Below are 15,159 nucleotides of genomic sequence, written 5' to 3'. Positions count from 1 at the left end.
CCCTGACAAGGCCACAAGTTATGATCAGAGAGGCTTTGGCTTCTCAAAGTACCATCTTGGCTTCCTTAGTTTTTTGTTTGATGTGGAAACTTTGTTTTTTTTTTTTTACTTCTCTCCTCTTAACTCTCTCCTTCCATTACAAAAAAGTTTACTTGAACTGTCATTTTTTAGGGTTAACTTTTTATACTTTTAGGGTTTCTGACTCACAAGCTAGGTTTTTTTTTAACCCATCCCCAACTTAAAGTTTGATTTTTTACCTTTGTTTATCTCGGGTTTAACTATATTATCGAAGTTCCAATTCACATGGCAGTAAAAATTCAAACTTTACCTGTAATAGAGATTATTCGTGTGGTGAATCAGCTGGAATTTTGTTTAGATTAATAATCGTAGGGAAATTAAATATATATAATCAAAATGAAAATGAATAATGAAATTATGTACTTTTTTACCCAAAAGAGAGGTGGGTATCAATGCTTTAAATCTAACAAATTTATTGCCATAAAAGGGCGAAATTTATTATGTTACTTTCTTTAGTTAAATAATAAATTTTATGTTGAAGCTTATGAACCAAAAAAGAAGGAGATTTAGTATATCTATGGTTTCTTTTTTGGAAGAAATATATCATATTATATAAAAAAAAATACTCTTAATAATTATCATAAAAACTATATTGGGTGACGTTGTAGGAAATTTTTTAAAGAATGTCGAAATTATCAAGTAATACCAAATTCGAGTTCAAAATCGTGAACGTGTGGTGTTACGAAACCTAGATATGATAGTGAAGAACAACTGCTTGATATAAAAGGACAATGCTTGTCTGGTTAACCAATGTGTCGGATTAAGAAAGATTACCTTAATTTCATAGTGACATTGGTAAAACATCTATTTATTATCTCAAAAAAAAAAAAAAAAAAAAAAAAAACAACTTGCCTAAATTTGAATTTCTATCTTGTTGGAACTAAAAAAGAACAAATTAATGATAATTTATATATAAAAGGGTGGGAAGGCGAGAATTAGGGTGAGCTTAAGGTCAAAGATGGGGAATACGATTCTCGTTCCTGTCCTCACTCCCTACCTTATTTTCCGCACGTTAAATGAACATCTCTAGTCACCATAACAAACAATTAGTATCCATATTATTCTTCTTAGTCCAATCCTAACAGAGGTAGAGATCAAACCATCGATTTTTGAAACGATAATCAACGTCTTACAAGTGAGCTACATTTATAATTAGTTTGAGCCATGTTTACGTTGACACAAAGCCATTATCAAACGAAACCCGACGACAACGACATGAACATGTAGATGTTCGTGTATACATACACATCAAGGTGTGTATGTATACGACATGCATGTAGCGGTCGACCATCATTAAGAAGCCACGTTTAATATGAAACGTCGTTTATAAAGATATATGAGAGAAATGACATTACTTTAGCTCATGGGTAATTCTAAATTTCACTTTCTTTGTGTCTCTAGAACTGTCTTTGTGTATCAAAATAGTCCAAATTTCTCTCTCAAGGACCATCTTACTGGTAGTTGGTGTTGCCTCTTAATAGCTTTGTTGGGTGTTTTATATCAGCTTCCACAGATCTGAAAAAAGTGGTCCTCTTCCAAAACCAAGAACACACAAATATATATAATATAAACCCTACACGAATGGCCAAAAAAACCCACCTCCCTATCTTTATATTAAATGAATGGTTTAATGTGACGTCGCGAATAATCTTTCGATGCAGGATTTTTGACGTTTATCTATCTCTAATAACGGTTCGATATTGATTCGAAAAATGGTTCTTAAATTTTTCTTTCTCTCGTACGATATTGGTTAAAAAAAAAAACATACTTTACGTACAATGTGATGAATCGATGAGGAATCGAACGTAGCTAATTGTTACGAATCTTAAACGAGACGGAGACGGGGTATGTTATTTTAACCCTCAAGTAATTTTTCTTCTATCTCATGAGTCTCTATCTCTCTTTCTCTTCTGTGTGTGTGGTTAACAAAGTACAAGTGATGCCATGTCTCTTTCATCCTTTACTTTGTTTGAGACATTATAATTACCCTTCAAGCTCCCTTTGCTTTCCTTCTCCTACCTTCCCATTTATCCCATTTTACTCTCGACTTTTTCTTGTCTTCTCAAATTTACCATTTACAGTTTAAAAATTAACCGGATCTAAAAATTTGAACCGAGTACATATATCTGAATCAATTGAGCTGTGTTCAAATTGACATACAACTATTTATCTTTTACAAGTCATAACACGTCAGTAACATCGGTTACAAACATCAAATATTCTTAATTTTCATAATAATCTTAAAAGTAAGATATAATAGAGTAAGGTCGTAACTCTCTTTTCGGGTTGATCCAACAAAAAAAAAATGTCAACTTGCGAACCGACCCTAATTTTCGATCTTCCTAAAAACCAACCTAACGGAAACTGAACAAAATCTAACCCCAACCCAATTCTTATGATTTGAGTTGGGTAGTCTGGTTTGATCGAGTTCTCGAGTCATATGAACACTTCTATCAAAAATCAATAAAAACCCGTCATCTTAAACTTAATAAAAAAGAGAAACCCAAAAGTGAAAAAGGGTTGATATATAGTTTGGGGAGAACAAAAAGCTTAGAATTGAAAGGAACACATAATAAGCATCATTATAAAAGTTAGGATTTGGAAGAAGAAATTGGTTTGTTTACATTTGTAGCACTGAAATGGGTTGTTAACCAAATAAAGGTACAATTGTGGAGAGGGACCAAACATGAAAATGGAAAAGAGAAAAAGGGGTAATTAGCAATTGTAAGAAGTTTGAAGGTGAAGAAGTATTTGTCAGAAATGGGGAGTTTAAAGATATTTTTGGGAGTATCTCTGCAAAACCAGACTGGGTGGAGGCTCGTTTTGCAATTATTCTTCCTCCCAACTGCCTCTTCATAATTCTAACTTTCTTTGGAACCCCAAGACATTTCATTTTCTGCTGTCTTAGCAACATGTGTATGTGTATGTGTTTGTGTTTGTGTTTGTGTTTGTGTTTGTGGACCATATCCATACATTATTATTACACTCTTCGTCATGTCCCTTTTATTAACCCCTTCTTTTCGATGCGACATTCTCTTATTCTTTGTCTCTCTCTCTTGTTCTTGTTTCACCTTTCACATTCTTCTTAAACCCATGTTTTAGCAACCCTAATTGTTAACTAATCTTACATTTATGTATATATTAAGCGTTTAATCTATCAAATTTCAAGTTTAGGGTTTTATAACGTTCGCGAGCTATCATGTTTCTATTTGTTTTGTTCCCAATTCCACTTTTCTTGGCAGTGGACTTTTACGATCGTGCAGTATTCACTCCTAATATTGAGTCAAGCCAATTTGGGATTGCGTAAATCTCTAACTCTATTATGAGAAGATAGGTTTAGAAAACGGGACAAAGAGATTATTTGTCCACTTTTGATTGGATTTTACTATATTAAATGTACTTAATTACTCCTTTCTTTAAATGTATATTTTGTTGATTAATTATAAGTTAGAAGGTTGAAGAACAAGATCGAAAGTTTAAAGACTAATTAACTCATTGAAACAACGTAAAAATTGATTTTTTTTTAGAAAAATATAGGCTAAATAGAGTCCAAAGTAGGGGTGTTCGTGAATTAGGTTGGGTCGGGTTGGAAGATTGTTGTTAAGACCGAACCCAATTGTTCAGGTTGTAATTTTTTTTTATTCACACGACTTTTGTTGAATAATAAACCTAACTCAACTCAACTATAAATTTTTATGGTGGATTAGCTCCGATTATTTATACAATTTTTTTTTTAATAAAAGTAAAATGTTATTTCGATAATCAAAAAAATAATAATGACGAACCAACGAACCAACCCAACCCAACCCACATATTCCTGTTGATAAATTGGTTCGGATTTTAAACCCACGAACCAACCCAACCCATACAATTTTCACTTATTCGAATCCAATCCAAACTCACTCAAATAAGTTCATAATCCAACCATGGTTGAGTTAATCTAGTTTTTTGAATGCCCGTAGATTATAAATTATTATAAACAAAATCAAAAATTAATATGTCGACTTAGAAAGGTATTTAGACATGTAATCATAACAAAATTGAAGGTTTGTTTAAAATTTAAATTTGGAATAAAGGGAAATGTTAAAGAAAATCTATTTGTTGTTACTTAAAAGGGAAATTAATAATGTCATGAGACATTTAAAACAAAAAAACATGTCACGTGTGTACTACAAACCTCATTAAATTCTCCAAAAAAAAGAAAAAAAGGTTTGAAGGGTTAAGGCAATGGAGACAGGAGAATGGAAGGGTTTTTCATGGTCCTCTTCCCACATTTGTAGCCTTCAATGTCCTTTGACCACCCTACTACATTGCTATATATATATAGGTGATATTATTGAATTCTAATATTTTTGTCGATTGAGCTAAGTTCAAGTTGATATCCAAGTAATTGCCAATAAACATAATTTTAAACACATTTGAAAATTCAAAAGTTACTAGATTCCAGCAAAATGTGAAGACTCATAAAATTGTTCATATTATACAGAAGACATAAAAGTATGTAAAACAAAAAAGCATGGACATACGATACTCGAACCTAGTACGTGCCTCTGACTTATCTCTGTTTCATAGCCTCGTTACTTTGAAGTGTTCTCACCACGTGTCATGTAGACTTAGATACTATTTGAAAACAAAAAAGGTGTGTGGCCCCATTTGTAGGGTCGAAATACTTAAAAATAATAAATTCGTGAGCTTTTGTTACTTAGCAACCACAACCCTGAACATGATGACTTGATTGGTCTAGGTGTGCAACTAGCTAGTTATCTGCCCACTAAGTTATATATATGTGGGACATAAGTAACTTAAACATGAGACACGTAATTGTGACGTAATTGTAGAGGATTGTTGGGAGGGAGTCTTGCATTGGTTAATTAAGGGGATGATCATGGGTTTATAAGATGAGATCTTTTGGAGAAACCAAAAGCAAAGTCACGAGAGTTTATGCTCAAAGTGAACAATGTCATATAATTATGGAGAGTCGTAATTCCTAACACAGTATCAGAGTCATACCCTTAACTTAGTCCTATTAATAAAATCCTCAAATATCGAACAAAAAAAATTGTGAGTCTCGAAAGTGTAGTAAAAAGTGACTCAGAGCATGCTATTATCAAGTTTATGCAAAACTGTGCCTCACACTATTGAGGACATATTCTATTTATATTGGCAAAAGATTAACTAATAGATCCGATTTCATAGGAAACTAACGAAGTAAGCCTATTCTTATGGCATGACTAACTTCAAGCTATTCTAATGGATTGACCAATTCTAACAGTCCCCTTCAATCCCAACAAGTCTTGTACATGTTGAGATTGTTACAATGTGTAGTAAAAGGAGTTTTAGACAGTGGTTTTGTCAGGATATCAGCTACTTGATCACTTGATGAAATGAACCGAACTTCCATTGCTTTACGTGCTACTTGTTCTCGAACAAAATGAAAATCAACTTCAATATGTTTCGTTCTAGCATGAAATACTGGATTTGAAGTTAAATATGTAGCTCCGAGGTTGTCACACCAGAGGCGAGGAGCCTTTGATTGATACACGCCCAGTTCCTTCAGTAATGACTTGATCCAAATCATTTCTGCAGTAAGATTCGCAATGGCCTTGTATTCTGCTTCGGTGCTTGATCTTGACACTGTAGCCTGTTTTCTGGAACTCCATGAGATTAGATTTGCTCCAAGAAATACAGCAAAGCCGCTAGTTGAACGTCGATCATCGGGACAACCAGCCCAATCAGCATCAGAAAACCCCGACAACATCATGGTTGATTTCTGAATTTTCACTCCTAATGCTAGTGTGCCTTTAACATAACGAAGAATTCTCTTCACAGCACCCCAATGAGCATCAGTAGGTGTATGAAGATATTGACACACTTTATTGACAGCAAATGCCAAATCAGGCCTAGTCATTGTCAAATATTGTAGTGCTCCCACTGTACTTCTGTATTTGAATTGTTCTTCAGCTGATAAGGGTATTCCTTGTTCTCTGAATAATTTTTCAGCAGAACCCATTGGTGTAGACATAGGTTTGCATTTTTCCATGTTTACTCTTTTCAACAAATCTAAGGCATATCGTCTCTGTGACAGTATGATACCATCTCGTGTTTTCTTGACTTCAATACCCAGAAAATACTCAAGACCACCCAAATCTTTTACTGCAAAATCTATTTTCAATTTCTGAATCAACCTTTCGGTTGCTTGATCAGAGGAGCTCACAATAATTATATCATCAACATAGATGAGCATATAGATAGTTATCTCTCTGTTTTTGAGAATAAAAAGAGATGAATCAGCTACTGAAGCCTTGAAGCCTAACTCAATAAGTTTTCCAGTCAACCTTGAATGCCAAGCTTTTGGGGCTTGTTTCAGGCCATAAAGGGCTTTCTTGAGCTTGCATATGTAATTCTTTGGTTTGGCTGAGTCTTGAAATCCTGGTGGTTGTCGCATGTACACTTCCTCTTTCAGAATTCCATGCAAAAATGCATTTTGGATATCAACTTGTCTCATATTCCAGCCCTTGGTTACTGCTAGCGAAAGAATGACCCTGATTGTTGACGGTTTGATCACAGGGCTAAAAGTATCAGTGTAATCAACACCAAATCTTTGCTTGAATCCTTTGGCAACTAATCTTGCTTTTAATCTTTCAACTGACCCATCTGCTTTTCTTTTCACTTTATACACCCATTTACTATCAATGAGATTTATTCCAGGTTTGGGTGGAACTAGATCCCAAGTGGCATTTCGTTTTAGCGCTGAGAGCTCATCATTCATTGCTCCTCTCCATCTTGGATGTTGCATGGCTTCCTGCAGGTTTCGAGGTTCAGTAGCAGTCTCTATGATCGGAGTTGTGATAGTTACAGCGCTTGCGAATTTTCTTGAGGTTTCTGAATATCTGATAGTTCCATCAGTGAATTGTTTAGCTTGTACAATGTTATTTCTCAACCTTGTTCGCATTGGATGTTGACTAGCTGCTTCAGTTGGTTGATCAGACACATGTTCATGAGTTTGGTTTTGAGCATTGATCGAACTGCTCTCAGCTTCATATTCTGCAATTTCCTCTGAACTTCTTGTATTATCTGCAGAAGATAAGCTGACACCAGACAAGTTGTCACTAGCAATATTATCAGTTTGACCATCATTCATATGGGAATTACTAACAACTGGTTCAATATCTGTAAGAGCATTTTCAGTGTAAAAACTAGCAAGTTTGGCTAAGGCTGGAAGTAGAACAGGATGATGTGGATTTGTGGTTTTGTTTGGTGGCTTAGATTCTTCAAAAGGAAAAATATTTTCATCGAAAACCACGTCTCTAGAGATGTAAATACGTCCTGTACTTCTATTTAAGCATTTATATCCCTTATGAGAAGAACTATAACCCAAGAATATACATCTAGTAGTTCTGAAACTCAGTTTCTTGTTGTTGTAAGGCCTTAAATTAGGCCAGCAAGCACAGCCAAACACCCTAAGCATGGAGTAGTCTGGACTTTTACCAAACAATTTATGAAGTGGTGTGTCTTGTTGTATGGTTCGGCTGGGCATTCTATTTATAAGAAAGCAAGCTGTGTTAAAAGCTTCATCCCAGTAGGATAGAGGCATGTTGGCTTGAGCGAGTAAAGCAAGGCCAGTTTCTACAATGTGTCTGTGTTTTCTTTCGACTAACCCATTCTGCTGGTGTGTGTGAGGACAGGAGATATGATGTTCAATGCCTGTGGATTTGAAATAATTGTGTAACCGATGGTATTCACCCCCCCAATCTGATTGGACGGAGCGAATTTTGGTATTTAGCATAGTTTCAACATGTTTTTGAAATTGAAGGAACACAGACTCAACATCAGATTTGCATCTCAGAAAGTAAATCCAAACATAACGACTAAAATCATCAACAAAGGAAACATAATATTTGGAATTATTTACTGACGCAATGGATGGACCCCATACATCAGTGTGAATTAATTGAAGGGGTGCTGTAGATACATGCTGAGAAGAACCAAATGGCAATTGATGTGCTTTCCCTAATTGACAAGCATTACAAATTGAGGAAGAGGGAATATTAGTATCTATAGCTAAATTATTATCTTGTAGAATTCTAATGGTAATTGGAGATGCAGGGTGCCCTAGCCTTCTGTGCCATTGTTCTTTCGAAAGTTTGGCTGTCAGCAAGGCTTGACTGAAATTATGCGGTAGAACGTATAGGCCATTCTTACATCTACCGTGGAGCAGGAGTTTCTTCGTGACTCGGTCCTTAACCAAAAAATAGTTTGGGTGAAATTCTACAACAGCATTATTATCAGATGCTAGTCTTTGTACTGAAATTAGGTGCTTATTGATTTTAGGAACATATAGGATATGTTTCAGAACAAGAGATGAACCAGAAATTAATGAATTCCCAATATGAGAGATAGACAAACCTGCGCCATTTGCAACCTGAATTTGGTCGGTGCCAGTGTAGCGTTCTCTGGTGGTAAGCCTCTCTAGGTCATTGGTGATATGATCTGTGGCTCCAGTGTCAACATACCAGTTTGTGTCACTAGTGTATCCACTTGTTGCCACAGCTGCTTGTTTGAGATTATTTTCGGCTTGATATGCCTGATCAAATCTGTGCCAGCATTGCAAAGCATCGTGATTGGGCTTACCACAAATCTGACAGACAATGCCTGAGCTGCTTTGTGTCTTTGATGGTTGACGTCCAGGATTGTTCACAGTACGCCTTGATTGTCCATGACCACTATTTAACTGACGACTACGACCGCGACTACCTCGACCTCCATTGGCACCTCCACGAATGGATATCCTATTGACATTGTTAGCAGATGAAAGTTGCTCAAATGTACCCTTACGCAAGTGCCGCATCTCATAGCTCAGCATGTGAGCATACACGTCGCTGACAGTGTATACATCTGTTCTGGTTGTAATGCTTGTGACTAGAGGATCATAATCTGGACCAAGTCCTTGCAGCATGTAGGCGATGAGTTCTTCATCCTCTATTCGCTTGCCAATGGCAGCAAGTGTATCACCAAGATGTTTTACTTTACGAAAGTAGTCAGCAATTGTCATGTCCTTTTTCTGGATAGTAGAGAGTTCCATACGGATCTGCATTGCTCTTGCTCGAGATGTGGAAGCAAATTGTCGCTCCAGCGTAATCCAGGCTTCTCGTGCAGTGGTGATTCCAACCATCGTGCTGAGAACCTCCTCAGTGACTGATGAGTTGATGAGGCTGAGTACCAGCTGGTCCTGGGGGTACCAGACTGTGAACTCAGGGTTGATGATAATTTTGCGATTCCCTGTTTCTTCACTTGGTTCAACGGCGATCGTCTGGCTTGGTGCAGGCATGGATCCATCCACAAAACCAACAAGGTTTTGGCTACGCAAGTAGGGAAGGATTTGGGTAGACCACAGTAGATAATTTTCTTGTGTAAGCTTAACACTAATCACCTGACTGATCGACGGAGAAGACATTGTGTTGTTTGGGATTGACATGTCTAACAGCAGAGGCTATGGATCTCGTGGATCTTATTTCGGCTCTGATACCTTATCAAGTTTATGCAAAACTGTGCCTCACACTATTGAGGACATATTCTATTTATATTGGCAAAAGATTAACTAATAGATCCGATTTCATAGGAAACTAACGAAGTAAGCCTATTCTTATGGCATGACTAACTTCAAGCTATTCTAATGGATTGACCAATTCTAACAGTCCCCTTCAATCCCAACAAGTCTTGTACATGTTGAGATTGTTACAATGTGTAGTAAAAGGAGTTTTAGACAGTGGTTTTGTCAGGATATCAGCTACTTGATCACTTGATGAAATGAACCGAACTTCCATTGCTTTACGTGCTACTTGTTCTCGAACAAAATGAAAATCAACTTCAATATGTTTCGTTCTAGCATGAAATACTGGATTTGAAGTTAAATATGTAGCTCCGAGGTTGTCACACCAGAGGCGAGGAGCCTTTGATTGATACACGCCCAGTTCCTTCAGTAATGACTTGATCCAAATCATTTCTGCAGTAAGATTCGCAATGGCCTTGTATTCTGCTTCGGTGCTTGATCTTGACACTGTAGCCTGTTTTCTGGAACTCCATGAGATTAGATTTGCTCCAAGAAATACAGCAAAGCCGCTAGTTGAACGTCGATCATCGGGACAACCAGCCCAATCAGCATCAGAAAACCCCGACAACATCATGGTTGATTTCTGAATTTTCACTCCTAATGCTAGTGTGCCTTTAACATAACGAAGAATTCTCTTCACAGCACCCCAATGAGCATCAGTAGGTGTATGAAGATATTGACACACTTTATTGACAGCAAATGCCAAATCAGGCCTAGTCATTGTCAAATATTGTAGTGCTCCCACTGTACTTCTGTATTTGAATTGTTCTTCAGCTGATAAGGGTATTCCTTGTTCTCTGAATAATTTTTCAGCAGAACCCATTGGTGTAGACATAGGTTTGCATTTTTCCATGTTTACTCTTTTCAACAAATCTAAGGCATATCGTCTCTGTGACAGTATGATACCATCTCGTGTTTTCTTGACTTCAATACCCAGAAAATACTCAAGACCACCCAAATCTTTTACTGCAAAATCTATTTTCAATTTCTGAATCAACCTTTCGGTTGCTTGATCAGAGGAGCTCACAATAATTATATCATCAACATAGATGAGCATATAGATAGTTATCTCTCTGTTTTTGAGAATAAAAAGAGATGAATCAGCTACTGAAGCCTTGAAGCCTAACTCAATAAGTTTTCCAGTCAACCTTGAATGCCAAGCTTTTGGGGCTTGTTTCAGGCCATAAAGGGCTTTCTTGAGCTTGCATATGTAATTCTTTGGTTTGGCTGAGTCTTGAAATCCTGGTGGTTGTCGCATGTACACTTCCTCTTTCAGAATTCCATGCAAAAATGCATTTTGGATATCAACTTGTCTCATATTCCAGCCCTTGGTTACTGCTAGCGAAAGAATGACCCTGATTGTTGACGGTTTGATCACAGGGCTAAAAGTATCAGTGTAATCAACACCAAATCTTTGCTTGAATCCTTTGGCAACTAATCTTGCTTTTAATCTTTCAACTGACCCATCTGCTTTTCTTTTCACTTTATACACCCATTTACTATCAATGAGATTTATTCCAGGTTTGGGTGGAACTAGATCCCAAGTGGCATTTCGTTTTAGCGCTGAGAGCTCATCATTCATTGCTCCTCTCCATCTTGGATGTTGCATGGCTTCCTGCAGGTTTCGAGGTTCAGTAGCAGTCTCTATGATCGGAGTTGTGATAGTTACAGCGCTTGCGAATTTTCTTGAGGTTTCTGAATATCTGATAGTTCCATCAGTGAATTGTTTAGCTTGTACAATGTTATTTCTCAACCTTGTTCGCATTGGATGTTGACTAGCTGCTTCAGTTGGTTGATCAGACACATGTTCATGAGTTTGGTTTTGAGCATTGATCGAACTGCTCTCAGCTTCATATTCTGCAATTTCCTCTGAACTTCTTGTATTATCTGCAGAAGATAAGCTGACACCAGACAAGTTGTCACTAGCAATATTATCAGTTTGACCATCATTCATATGGGAATTACTAACAACTGGTTCAATATCTGTAAGAGCATTTTCAGTGTAAAAACTAGCAAGTTTGGCTAAGGCTGGAAGTAGAACAGGATGATGTGGATTTGTGGTTTTGTTTGGTGGCTTAGATTCTTCAAAAGGAAAAATATTTTCATCGAAAACCACGTCTCTAGAGATGTAAATACGTCCTGTACTTCTATTTAAGCATTTATATCCCTTATGAGAAGAACTATAACCCAAGAATATACATCTAGTAGTTCTGAAACTCAGTTTCTTGTTGTTGTAAGGCCTTAAATTAGGCCAGCAAGCACAGCCAAACACCCTAAGCATGGAGTAGTCTGGACTTTTACCAAACAATTTATGAAGTGGTGTGTCTTGTTGTATGGTTCGGCTGGGCATTCTATTTATAAGAAAGCAAGCTGTGTTAAAAGCTTCATCCCAGTAGGATAGAGGCATGTTGGCTTGAGCGAGTAAAGCAAGGCCAGTTTCTACAATGTGTCTGTGTTTTCTTTCGACTAACCCATTCTGCTGGTGTGTGTGAGGACAGGAGATATGATGTTCAATGCCTGTGGATTTGAAATAATTGTGTAACCGATGGTATTCACCCCCCCAATCTGATTGGACGGAGCGAATTTTGGTATTTAGCATAGTTTCAACATGTTTTTGAAATTGAAGGAACACAGACTCAACATCAGATTTGCATCTCAGAAAGTAAATCCAAACATAACGACTAAAATCATCAACAAAGGAAACATAATATTTGGAATTATTTACTGACGCAATGGATGGACCCCATACATCAGTGTGAATTAATTGAAGGGGTGCTGTAGATACATGCTGAGAAGAACCAAATGGCAATTGATGTGCTTTCCCTAATTGACAAGCATTACAAATTGAGGAAGAGGGAATATTAGTATCTATAGCTAAATTATTATCTTGTAGAATTCTAATGGTAATTGGAGATGCAGGGTGCCCTAGCCTTCTGTGCCATTGTTCTTTCGAAAGTTTGGCTGTCAGCAAGGCTTGACTGAAATTATGCGGTAGAACGTATAGGCCATTCTTACATCTACCGTGGAGCAGGAGTTTCTTCGTGACTCGGTCCTTAACCAAAAAATAGTTTGGGTGAAATTCTACAACAGCATTATTATCAGATGCTAGTCTTTGTACTGAAATTAGGTGCTTATTGATTTTAGGAACATATAGGATATGTTTCAGAACAAGAGATGAACCAGAAATTAATGAATTCCCAATATGAGAGATAGACAAACCTGCGCCATTTGCAACCTGAATTTGGTCGGTGCCAGTGTAGCGTTCTCTGGTGGTAAGCCTCTCTAGGTCATTGGTGATATGATCTGTGGCTCCAGTGTCAACATACCAGTTTGTGTCACTAGTGTATCCACTTGTTGCCACAGCTGCTTGTTTGAGATTATTTTCGGCTTGATATGCCTGATCAAATCTGTGCCAGCATTGCAAAGCATCGTGATTGGGCTTACCACAAATCTGACAGACAATGCCTGAGCTGCTTTGTGTCTTTGATGGTTGACGTCCAGGATTGTTCACAGTACGCCTTGATTGTCCATGACCACTATTTAACTGACGACTACGACCGCGACTACCTCGACCTCCATTGGCACCTCCACGAATGGATATCCTATTGACATTGTTAGCAGATGAAAGTTGCTCAAATGTACCCTTACGCAAGTGCCGCATCTCATAGCTCAGCATGTGAGCATACACGTCGCTGACAGTGTATACATCTGTTCTGGTTGTAATGCTTGTGACTAGAGGATCATAATCTGGACCAAGTCCTTGCAGCATGTAGGCGATGAGTTCTTCATCCTCTATTCGCTTGCCAATGGCAGCAAGTGTATCACCAAGATGTTTTACTTTACGAAAGTAGTCAGCAATTGTCATGTCCTTTTTCTGGATAGTAGAGAGTTCCATACGGATCTGCATTGCTCTTGCTCGAGATGTGGAAGCAAATTGTCGCTCCAGCGTAATCCAGGCTTCTCGTGCAGTGGTGATTCCAACCATCGTGCTGAGAACCTCCTCAGTGACTGATGAGTTGATGAGGCTGAGTACCAGCTGGTCCTGGGGGTACCAGACTGTGAACTCAGGGTTGATGATAATTTTGCGATTCCCTGTTTCTTCACTTGGTTCAACGGCGATCGTCTGGCTTGGTGCAGGCATGGATCCATCCACAAAACCAACAAGGTTTTGGCTACGCAAGTAGGGAAGGATTTGGGTAGACCACAGTAGATAATTTTCTTGTGTAAGCTTAACACTAATCACCTGACTGATCGACGGAGAAGACATTGTGTTGTTTGGGATTGACATGTCTAACAGCAGAGGCTATGGATCTCGTGGATCTTATTTCGGCTCTGATACCATATCAAGTTTATGCAAAACTGTGCCTCACACTATTGAGGACATATTCTATTTATATTGGCAAAAGATTAACTAATAGATCCGATTTCATAGGAAACTAACGAAGTAAGCCTATTCTTATGGCATGACTAACTTCAAGCTATTCTAATGGATTGACCAATTCTAACAGCTATAACGTCTCGTTCTTACTCATACTCCTCCGTTGATGTTGTTGTTGTTTTCTTTAGCATCTTCGCATGCAATAACGGTGTCGTCGGACTCCGATTCCTCAATAGAAGACGCAGATGCCGCTACAACATTTCGACTTCCTAATATGGTATCAGAGTTATACCCTAAATTTAGTCATATTAATAAAATCCTCAAATGTAGAATAAAGACGTTGTGAGTCTCGAAAGTGTAGTAAAAAGTGACTCAGAGCATGCTACAACGTCTCGTTCTTACTCATACTCAACATCCACATCAATGTTTAAGCAAAATACTAAGCTCACATGTCATGCTATTAGATCTCATTTTTATGAACGTTCAAAACTTCTCCAATGAACTACTTATCTCACAGAAACTCGAGTCAAGCCTAAAATCATAAATAAAATAAGTACGGATCAAAACAAGCAAAACCGAACCAAATGATTCATAGGATAGATTATGTTTATTAAGGATGTTTTGGGGTTTAATTATATAGATATTAGAAAAAAGAAAGAAAAATTGAATGAATAGAAAGGGAGGTTGTTGTAGTGAGACATCATTGTTGTGTGTCTGAAAGTAAAAGTATTTAGGACCACACATCACCATATTTTCAGATGATGCATTAACAATGTGTCTGTGGGGACATCTCTCTTAATTATGTCGTCCCTTTCTCCTTTTTTTTTTTTTTCTTTTTTTAATATTCTTTTGTCATGTTTTTTTTTTTAATTATTTAAAAAAACCTTTTATTATTAAATACTATTTTCATGGAAAGAAATATTTGTTCAAATTCTAAAAATTAAAATTAATTTTTTGAAGTGGATAATAAAACATTTATATGCTTAATTTAAAAAAAAATTGCCCCTTAAAAATAGACACAAAATAAAGTAATATTTGAAGCTTAATTTTTAAAATTAAAAATTAAAAATCAAGTTGTTCTAAAAGAAATTAA

At 37.0% G+C, this 15,159-nt stretch overlaps 2 non-coding genes across 2 annotated transcripts; both read right to left on the bottom strand.

Annotated features, from left to right (window-relative positions):
- Window positions 1–8,928: 8,928 nt before the first annotated feature.
- On the bottom strand, window positions 8,929–9,064 carry LOC111442486. Its single transcript, XR_002710309.1, has one exon. It is a non-coding gene; the product is annotated as a small nucleolar RNA Z247 (small nucleolar RNA).
- A 4,287-nt stretch (window positions 9,065–13,351) lies between these two features.
- Window positions 13,352–13,487, bottom strand: LOC111442485. Its single transcript, XR_002710308.1, has one exon. It is a non-coding gene; the product is annotated as a small nucleolar RNA Z247 (small nucleolar RNA).
- Window positions 13,488–15,159: the final 1,672 nt, after the last annotated feature.

This window comes from Cucurbita moschata, unplaced genomic scaffold, assembly GCF_002738365.1.
Source record: "Cucurbita moschata cultivar Rifu unplaced genomic scaffold, Cmos_1.0 Cmo_Scf00004, whole genome shotgun sequence".
Lineage (NCBI taxonomy): Eukaryota > Viridiplantae > Streptophyta > Magnoliopsida > Cucurbitales > Cucurbitaceae > Cucurbita > Cucurbita moschata.
Note: the sequence above shows the minus strand (reverse complement) of the source record. Positions and strands in the feature narration are given on the sequence as shown.